Source organism: Lacerta agilis, chromosome 1 (genome assembly GCF_009819535.1).
Source record: "Lacerta agilis isolate rLacAgi1 chromosome 1, rLacAgi1.pri, whole genome shotgun sequence".
In the NCBI taxonomy this organism is placed as follows: Eukaryota; Metazoa; Chordata; class Lepidosauria; order Squamata; family Lacertidae; genus Lacerta; species Lacerta agilis.
The window spans coordinates 127,211,324-127,222,671 of record NC_046312.1 but is presented as its reverse complement, the minus strand read 5'-3'; positions in this window follow the sequence as shown (position 1 = coordinate 127,222,671).

Genomic DNA, 11,348 nt, shown 5'->3' with positions numbered 1-11,348 from the left:
CCTTGGACTAAATTAGGCATTAATACCATGGAGCCAATGCACCAAACACATGTGCTCCCAGTAAAACCAATAAAAAAAAACTTTTCTTAACTAGGAGTCATATACATCTTCAGATACCATCATCGATATACTGCAGATTTTTTTTTCTCATTTTGGATATCCTCTTGAATTTCTCATTGACAATGCTAGATAGTTTGTGAGCTGTCTAACTGAACAGTCTTGGGTATTAAACATTTCCATGCTTCCTCAAATTATCTGAAAAGCAGTGGGAAGATTGAATGCTTTTATCACTGTTTGAAGAAAACCAAGCATGCAGCTCAATGTGAAGAGAAGAACCTCGAAACATAATTACCGACAGTTTTAATGGCATATCGATCTGCTCTGCACAGGACATCAAAAGAGACACCAGCTAGATTGCTTTTGTCACGTGGTAATTGCACTAAATTTCCTGGGCCTCAGGATCAAGGGAGATAGAGGATCTTTCTGTTAGAGATAATCACCAGCAGTATGAGGAGAAGTTGAAAAAATATGCTGATACCAAACATAGGTCTAAAGAACACAACTGCAGAGTTTGGAACTTGATCTACACTGATTGCATCTACTTCTGCCATTTCACTGCTATGTCAAACCTATTCCAGTGAATACTGCCAGAAGTGGAAGAGCTACGTGGGTATCCTCCAAATCAGGGCATCCCTGTATATTTTGCTGCTGTGGGGAAAGCTTTCATAGTGGGCTCTGCCTCTGGACCAGCCAGAAGCTACTGAAACCATATCCAGCTGCACCCAGGTACTACAATATTTTATTTCAAAATGTTGGCAGCCATATTACTGTTAATGATAAGAGGCAGGGGAAAGTATTGTATGTTGTGCTAACATAGCCAGTAACAGGGCACCAAAAGCACACATGGGTCTCTAATTCATAGACCTCAAAATAGCAAACCCTAATGAAAATGAACTGCAGCTGTTACACCCCTATTCTAAATATTTATGCCACAGGCACACTTGTGGGAAATGCTGCAGGGGAAATCCTAGCACTTGACACTGAATCGAGCATATAAATATATAAGAACTATATTACTGGATCACACAATGAACAGTCTAGTCTATCAGTTTGTTTGCAACAATGGACAGCCAGATGCTATTGAGCAGCGCAGAACCAAGACAAAACAATATCAGCATGTGTTACTTTGTGGGTAAACTGCCTCTGATCACAGAATTTCCATTTAGCTATAATGGCAACTAGCCACCTGTTCTTCATATATTTGCCTAATCCTTTTTTAAAAGTCATTTAAGGCTACAAGCCTAGCCCCATTCATCTAGGAGTAAGCCCCATTTAATTCAGTTACTGGACTTTTTCCTTGCCCTCCCTCCCTTTGCAAAATTGTCCCTCCTTCCCCATGTTCTCATTTTTATTTTTGAGAAGGCAAACAAGTGTGACAGGTAGGTAGTGTGAAAGCCTTTGCACTGATTTCGAACAGAAAAGCTGCAGGGAGAAAAAGGATGAACCAACTCCCTCCCACCACTTCATATTGGCTTCATAATCCCCCTTCCAGAAGCTGGTTTGTTTGTTTTCTGAGAAAAGGGAGTGTGGGATCCCATCAGAGATTTGCTGCATACATTTGCATCTAACAGCTGCTTCAGCCTAGAGTGTATTGTAATTTTACCCAATCAAATATTGAAGAGACACAGTCACATTTTCTGTTTGTTTATATCAGTCTAATTTCAGGAAAGGAACAGGAAAGGAACAAAGCGGAGCAAATTTATGAGTTCTCAGAGTTCATAAATGATATTCCTGGCACAGCCTTTCTCCTCCCTTCCAAGGAAGCAGCAATGGGAACAAAACCCACTCTTTACAGAATAAACATCAATTCACATTTCACTGTGATTACGGAAAATTCTCATGAGATGTATAACCTATGCGGGAGCTCCCCAAGTAAGAGACATTTCTGAATTTCCAGCATAAGGGTTTGTAAAGAAGTTGTTTCCCCAAATCAGAAGTGATCTGATGTTTTGCTCAGATTAAGGCAAAACTGATTCCTCCTATTGTTAACGTGTCCCTAAATATATTCAGGCTGGAAGTGCAGAGGATAATTATTTGGTACCTTCAGCTCATATTACTGGAAGGGCAGTCAGGAGGGCAATCAAGAGCGCCTGGAGAAAGGGATGGTAGACTTTTTATTCAGCATGGATCTTCCTTTGGCTGGCACTTCTGGTGGTGTTATGTATTCCCCTCCAGGCAGAATTATCCAGTAGCAGTTTAGTTTACTGCTGCTGTCACTAAACCGCATGGGGTGGGAGGGAGGAAATGGAGCCCTGTGCTCCTTTTTGACAGGAAAATCCTTTTCAGGTACGGTACTATAGCTAGAAAAGCATATCCATTTCCCCTAACTTCATATTTACATCACTGGGATTTACAGCACCTATTAGATTTACAATTCTATGTTACCACCCGACGACAGGACAGTTGGAGTTTGGAACAATAAAACTGCAAGCCAAGCCAAGCTTTGTCACATATGATGGGCATGTTCAGTGGTTATTTGGAACTTGGTGGCTGAGTGTGCTTTGTCTCCCCCCATGTTTCTGACAATAGACTGAACTGAACTGCTTCCTTTTTCCCTGAGCCTAAGGGCATGTCAAAGGCAATGGGAGTGTTCAGGCCAAAGACCCATCTGCCCAGGAGAGAATCATAGGTTCCACATGATGACCAGTTTCTGATAATTAATCCCATGTATTTTAGTCAATTAATTCATGGATTAAATTTGCATATCAGCCTAGCTGTAGTTTTAAAGTCTATTTTGTTTTTATTATGATGGCACATGTGTGTCATAGAAAGCATAATCTTAGAAGAGATATTCCTTCTTACATGAGAGAAAAGGGAGAATGCATCTATTCAAGTGGTGCTTGCGGTCTATAGTTATTAAAAAGTACAGTGGAACCTCAGTTTTCGAGCGTCTCAGAAGCCGAATGATTCGGAACCCGAATGCCGAAAACCCAGAAGTAATTGCTTCCGCTTTCAAATGTGCCTTGGAACTCGAACGGCTTCGGGGGTGCATTTCTCCCTTTTTTCAATGGATTTTGCAGGCCACCCATTGATCCTCAGTTTTCAAACGTTTTGGAAGTCAAACCGTCTTCCGGAGTGGATTACGTTCGAAAACCAAGGTTCCACTGTACTTGTTTTAAATTATATGTTCCAATCTCGGCTGGATTAAACAAGAAGCATATTTTGATTAAAAGTTAAATCAAAGAACCTAACCAATTAATAGATCACATTTTTAAGCCAGGAAAATACGTTTCAAACATTTTCAAACTAGAAAGAGAGTGTCAAGAAATGCTGGAGAGAAACAGACCAATGAATAAGGGTCCACAATGCCTTCCAAAGTAACAACTCCAGAGCCTTTTGGGTGGTAGCCTCTGGAATGTTTCAGTCCATGGATCAATCCTCCAGTCGTTGTATTTCTAATGTTTGGGGAATCACTTTAGACCCATTTTTATGGATCACACTGTGCTTTGCTGGCAACCTTTGGCTCCACATGGGTAGAAATTCTTCTGGTTATAGCAAGTTAAGCAGCAATCTCTATCAAAGAAATCTTAGGTTTAATCAACATCTAAAATTAGTGAACACTCCAAGGATTTAACTCATTAAATTAAATTAAACTAGCATTGGTGGGTACCATTTTAACTGCCTTGTTCACCACTGTAATTCCAGTCTAATCACAAATCACAAATAAAGCAGTAATTGTGTCCTTTAAAAAAAAAAAGGCCCAGCTGATAATGCAGGTGATTACAGGCCAATTAGTGTGTTGTCCACTGTAGGCAAGGTATATGTCAGATTTCTCTGCAGCAAATTGGGGTGTGGGGTGTGGGAATTCTGGGGGAAGTGGCTTTAATAAATGATTACACTTTGTAGCCCTAATAATACACAATACATTATAGCCTCATGTCATGGAATAATTGAAGACAGAGGTCTTGGGAAGCAACAGTATGCTAATATATTATGAACAAGGAAGAAACCTGTGTACCTTAAGGACTAATGAATTCCTTGAAGCTTTACTTTATCAGTGTTCCCACACTGTCTCTTGCACAAGCATAATTGCTCACCGGAACCTGATGGATCATAGGTAGTTAGATCACCCACTTGAGTGACCCAGCACACACACACATACACACACACAATTAAAAAGACAGTGTTGCCCATAAATGCTTGTGGTATACAATAAAAAAGTTAGTCTTTGCATTGCCAGGAATCTTTCTGCCCCCACATCTTTTCTGGAAATATGTGTATCACTATTATAAAATTCTTGTGGATGTCTGCATATGAAATATCACATTCTACATATTTAAATATAATAATTTGCAATGCTAAGAATAAGTTTCTTAAACAAAGAATGGTATTTTTCTTGCCACTGACAATCCAATTTGAGACAAACCACTAAGAAGATGGTGCACTCTCCTTCCTTTTTTAACCAGTTGTTGTATGGCCATTGGACAGGGATGCTTTAGTTGAGTTACCTGCAGGGGGTTGGACTTGGGGTACCTTTCAACTCTACAGTTTTATGATTCGATGAAGCCTTTGAATGTAGCCCATATTAGCCGGTCAGTTGACTTGCATAGTGGGTGTATCGAGGGTGACTTGAAACCCATTCATGCAAAGAAGGCTATGTGCTGGCCTTCAAGCCATCCATCCTCTTTTAGAACAGGTTGGCACACACTCTGGACTTTAGAAAAAATGCCCCCCTTCAACAAGAGATCCCACCCACTCCTACTCCATGGTAGGAAATGGCAAAGCAACAACACCCTCTTAAAAAAAAAAAAAAACATAATACATTGCTGTGAGAGCCAGTGGAATCTGAATGACAGCTCTGTAATGGTTGGGTAAATATGTTTCATGCATCTCACCGTAGTCACACCCAGTCACAGCATTTGCACAGCCATTTAAAAACAATTTAAAGATCAGATTATTTAGGTGGCACAGGGTGCTGTCTTTTGCTCTCAATTTAACCTCTATTAACTGCCTCACATGCACAAAAAGAAAGAGTGAATCCTGTGGACTATGGTGAAAGCTGAATGAAAAGAAAGCAAAGTCGCTAGAGGCAAGGAGAAAGAGAACAGAATCATACTTCCTGCTCTAATTTTGGCTTTTCTTGTGGACATAGCTAATTAAGATAGTGAACTAAGAAAAAAAGTAAAGCCAACTTTTCCTTCCCTGTCTGCACTTGAAAGCAGATGTGTTCCATTTGTAAATTGAGTGGGAAAGCACACCTTGGCTTAAGAATGGACTTCCGGAACGGATTAAGTTCGTAAATCAAGGTACCACTGTACTTGGTACCAAATGCCTTCCAAGACTAATCATCAGATGCCACTCTTCTTGATCATTTTAATGGTATTGACTTTTCTTGCTTTCCTCTTCCTTCCCTCGGCCTTTTATTTTGCTCTGGAACTGGATTGCTAGCCATTCTGGCAGCAACCTGCCTACTTTATATTTTGTACAGTTCTTAACAGAATTTTTAAATATTATTATTATTATTATTATTATTATTATTATTATTATTATTATTACTCCGCCTATCTGGCTGGGTTTCCCCAGCCACTCTGGGGAAACAGCATCCAACAGCAATGAATTATAGCGTATTCCTTGGCAAACCAAAATATCCATGATGGCATTGGGAGGCTTTGTCACCCCAACTTTGAAAGAAGGGCATTTTCATTAAGCTTTACAGCTGAGATTTTGTGAGATTTTGTGAGAGATTTATGACATTCACAAACAGGAGGCTGTGTGGCCAAACTTAGAAATCAAATCAAGCTCTCTATGTGTAGCTTTGGAAACATATGTAGGTAAAATATTTCTGATGCAGACATTTATATGGGAATATCAGGACTGACTCATCTCAAATGATGACTCACGTCATCTCCCAGCCAACAATCTACCTTTGGGAACCATCCTGGCTTGCTGACTGCAGCAACAGATGGATCTATATCCTGGCAACTTAGAGAGGGTTCTTGCATTAGCCCAGGACCATGGCAGTCATTGCAGCACTACTATTTCCCACCTCATTGAGCAAGGTGAGAAGAGGCAGTCCACTTGCAAGCAGCCATGGCGAGGCCTTCTCCCCAGAACATTATCATCTTCCAGGAACCAGGGGGATATTGACATGGGGAGAAGCTGCCCCTGTTATCTTCTCCCACCCACAGTCTTCTCCCAAACATGGCAAGGAACAGCCTCACACCAACTCCCACAGTGAAAGAGTAATGTTATGAACTCATTTCTGAAGGCTCACCAGTTCTGCAGTTAATTCTTGTTGTTCTTACATTTATTACCTGCCCTTCATCGGTAGGTCCTAGGGGGAGTTACAACAATCTAAAATTCAATATTAAAAAGGTGAAACAAATTAGAGTAGCAGGAAAAGGGAGCTTCCTGAAAATACAAATCTCAGGTGTCAAAGGCCAGGGTAAAGAGTTGTGTGTCTTCACTAGGGGTGGTGATTAAGTTTGTTAAAAAGTGAGCTCACATACCTGCACACAAACTAACCTTCTGCCTTATTTGTGAGAGCTCATGAGCAGCCTTTGATGCCAAACTTTTGATTAACCGTTCACCCCAAAAATCTTATCACTGTTCTCGATCTCCGAGCTTAAGCTCATAATTCTGCTTGGGTCACTATCACTGTTTTTCTGGTTCCTGCCCAATCTAACATGATCAATTGTGTAGTGGAACTGTCTGTGCTGTTACATTTAAGTAATGATTTCTTATTGCGTGTTCAGACCCAGAGACTTCCCCCCTAAATAAAAACACATTTGACTCAAATTTTAGTTTGGTTTTTGGCAGAATTTAGGCCACAACTTTATTGATTACAGAAAGTAAGTGGTTGCATAGGCTCTGGTTCGACTAGCTCCCTGCACCCTTGCAGGTAGTGCTGACCCAGAGCTCTATCGTAGGTAAGCCAAGGGTGAACACCTGAGGTAGGTAGAAAGAAGAAGAAGAAGAAGAAGAAGAAGAAGAAGAAGAAGAAGAAGAAGTGGAGGAGGAGTTTGGATTTGATATCCCGCTTTATCACTCCACTTAAGGAGTCTCAAAGTGGCTAACATTCTCCTTTCCCTTCCTCCCCCACAACAAACACTCTGTGAGGTGAGTGGGGCTGAGAGACTTCAAAGAAGTGTGACTAGCCCAAGGTCACCCAGCAGCTGCATATGGAGGAGCGGAGACGCGAACCCGGTTCCCCAGATTACGAGTCTACCGCTCTTAACCACTACACCACACTGGCTCTCCCGGGTACAGGCTATGTCCACTCCCCCAAATGCTCCCCTGGACTCAAGCACGGGCACAACCCCCTCTTGGGGGTTGACCAAACCAAGTTGAGTCCCTCGATTCCTTTAATGAATTTCCCTTCACATAGGGATGGCGAAACCATTCTCCCATCCCTATCACCTGAACCAGTGCCTATCCTCAACCTTAAAAGTTGTGACAATTTGCTACGCGGCAGGCAAAACCCAAATGGCAACAGCCAATCAGCCAAGTGGGGAAATTCCTGCCGTGCCCCTGTCCCAATGACAGACGACACACAACGGCATAGCAAGGTCAAGCGCAAAATGCCCTAAATATAGGGAGAGGTCAGTGGGTGTTCTGATGCACGAGCCAAAAGAGGAAGCTCTGGGTCACGTGCATAGGTATTTATAGGTCCCTCGATCTGTTGAGACAGCACGCCATTGGCCAGATTAAACCCAGCAATGAGGGACCTACCAGTCGGGTGTTGTGGCTGTCCAATATACCCACCCACAACATGAGAGTCAGTCTCCAGGTCTCAACGCAACACATGCCCTCTTTTAGGGAGGACACGCTTTACCCTATGCCCTGCATTGCCATTACATAGCAAACTTACAGAAGGCCCCTTTTTTCAAAGGCGAACACACAACGCCTTTAGAGTTATGTCCAGGTACTGCAAGGCAACGATGTACAGCCTCAACCCTGAAAATATTTTAAGGAACTTTATCTTTTAACTGAGCACCAAGTGCATATTTTGTAACTGCAGAGGGAGGAGCCATAATGTTTAATGTGCTACTTCCAAGGCAAATTGTATTTAATAATAACATTCAGACAACTGGTTAAGGGAGAACAACGAGTATAATTATGGTGTTTGTATGAGCTCTGTGGATGAGAAGACAAGGGAGGTTTAATCATATTGACATAATTTTTTGTTCAAGCTTTTAGTGTTGTTTTCTCAGACTTTAGATGATAAAAAGCATTGCTTCTGTTTATATTAATCTGGGCACTGCGCCCAAATTTTGTAAATTACCCCTGGGGAAATGAACACCGATTAACATATTTCATCTGTGGTTAGGCTGTGGAAAGAAAAGCACAAGGTGTTATACTCATATATGCCTCACCTTTGCTATCCAAGGAGGAAGCACAATTAGAAATGAAAACTTTAACAAGTCCAGCCAGAATCCCAAACTTATCAAATGCATCTAATTTCTTACATCACAGAATGGAAAAACAGGCGACAACAGTTCAATTCATATTTGGCATGAATGCGGCCATACTGCCTGGATTGCCATCATTGCCAGATTCTAGGCATGCCAATTAATGCTCGAAAAAGGCATCATGTGACTTAGACTCCAAGCTCGGGGGTGGTTCTTTCTTAAAAAAGCTAACGAACTTTCTAGCCCTTAAAGTTACCTGAAATAGGGGGAACCGTACAAGCAATATCTTGCCAGAACTTTCTCTCAGGAACTGTCCCTTGCTATTAAGTCCCACTAATCTCAGTGAATTATGTCTGAGTTAACATCGAAAGGCTGCAATCCTAAGAATAATTATTATGGAGCAAATCTCATTTACTTTGGAATTCATTGCAAGCTAATCTCCGTAAAGTTGCTATAGGACTTTAGGGAGGCCTTGAAGGCACACTTAGTTTTACTAAGAGATTCTCTATGAGTTGAAGGGCTTTTGAGAAAGAAAAGAACAACTTTGTTTTATCTTTGGATTGTATCTATATTTATTATTGCTGGCTATACTGATATTGTGAGGTTTCTGGGAAGTTTTGTGTTTTATTTTACTTTACTATTGTTGAAAGTTGCATTTTTGTCTGTCATTGTGAAAGCCGCATGGAGTGAAGTTTTTGAGCACTCTCAGCTGGTCCTTGGGCAGCAGAACGGCTGCCAAATAGAAAATTGTACACCAGGCCGTCTAATCTTAAGAAACTGCTCCCCCCATACGTAGCAAATGTGGTTTTAGGTTGGCATAATAGCTTATAAATGAACTCTGCGGCTGTGTATACACCATACATACAGAGTGAGTCCTTTAAAAGAGGCCCCGTGGATACAGAGTACACATGTTCCACAGGACCTCTTTTAAAGGACTCACCCTGTATAACTTTAGTTTGTTAAGGGTCCTAGGAATTGCAGCTCTTGGCAGGGTGTCTGTAGGCAGCCTGGGTCTCCCCATTACTTTCTTCCCACCCAAAGGCTCTAAGGAAAGATCAACTAAGGTGGCTGTCTCACGCAAGAGAGACAATAACTGTGGAGCTGCTGGGAGGACCACGCTCTGTTGGTCATGCAGCCTTTCCTGGGTCCCTTAACCAAGCCAGCTGCACTTGGGTGCCATGCCATTTTGCCAGAGTTGAAGAAAGATCAATTGACCGGTCTAGTTAGCTTCTGCATGTGGAAACATAGGGTCGCTATCTTGTCTTTCCCCTCACAAACAACAGAATATTTTGGCCCAATCCTAGCCCCGCTTCCCTAAAATTCTTTTTTTGTTTCTAAGTATTGGGGCACCGCACAATAGGAATCCTCTGTTTCTTACAAGCCTTGACATAGCCTCCAACATTTCTCCAATGAAAATAGGGACATCCTAAGGAAAAGCGGAACATTCTGAGATTGAATCAGAAACCAGGACGGGTTCTCTAAATCAGGGACATCCCTGTAAAATATCGAGGCACTTGGAGGGTCTGCCCTGATGCTCGATTGGTGACAGGACTAACTGCTTATAAAAGACAGGAGAGTTCCTGCCTGCTGGGTTAAGAAAGGTATTTTGATTACCTTGCCAGGACACTGGGAGTGAAGGATAAGTTCAGAGGTCGATTCTGAGATACTCTGTTTATCCCTCTGTGCTTGTGAATTTATTTATTTTTGTTTCACAGTATTTATTTATGTAGAAATATGTTCTGATCCTTTTCATAGTTTTAAGTTTTTATACCCAAAAACTAACAGCTGACTCCCAAAAATGTAACAATTTCCTGAAATAAAATCTGCTTTTAATTATCATATGCTCATGGACATACTTATGAGGGTTTAGACACCACATTCATCTTCTTCCATCAATGTTAATTATAAGTGAAATCTGTTGTCTTCATTAATTTAAAGTTTCCTAACATGGAAAGCAATGCAGACAATTCAAGGCAACAAGAAATACATTTTTAGGGAGCACTTCCCATTCCAAATCAACAGAGAATATACATGACTTGACAAAAGAGCCATTTCAATTCATTTGTGGTTACGCTAGCATATTCAAAGCATTCACTGTGCTGTTCACTGATGTCAGGCACACTTACATTAATGAACATCATTTAGCACCAAGTCTGGCCTCTCTCTAGTGTGCAGAGGCAACTGTCCTTGCAGAAAAGAAGGAAACAATTGACTGATCAAATTAAAAGGGAGAGAAGAGTCACACAAGTAGTGCAAAGTCAAGAGAGACTGCACTTTGTGGCACAGGGGAAGGAAAATCTGCCCCTGGTCCCCTTGCTTCTCCTCCTCTCCTGCTGTGGTAAGTAGGACTCTACACCATGATAGATAGGAAAGAGGCAGGAAGAAAACTAATGGAAGAACACATCAGGAGAAACCATAGGTACACTGCCTTCCCTGGAGGTTTTTAAACAGGGGATGGATGGCCATCTGACATGGATGCTTTAGCTGAGATTCCTGCATTGCAGGGGGTTGGACTAGATGACCCTTGGGTCCCTTCCAAATCTGCAAATCTATGATTTCCCATTTTCACATGTAGAGATATGGAAGCTCTCCTAAAGCACAACCATGCCAGATTCAGGGTGCATGAAGGTTAGGAGATAGCAAGGCATGCAGCAGCCCAATTGGTAACAGACTAACACAAGCATGCCAACATCTCCTTTCCCTACTTAGAGAAGCATTTCTAGTCTTCCACTATTTAGGTGTAAGGTATTTATCAGCTGGGTTTTTACATGACTTGACAGAGGATGTAAATCTCTGGTTGGCAGCTACATTTTAACAGGAGCCTAAGAGCCCAGAGTAAATATTAGGCCACCGACATAGGGGAATGAACAAGTGAGGTGCCTAAGGAACTTTTGCCACCAAGGAGAACAGAAGGATTAATGAGGACTCTGCCCATAT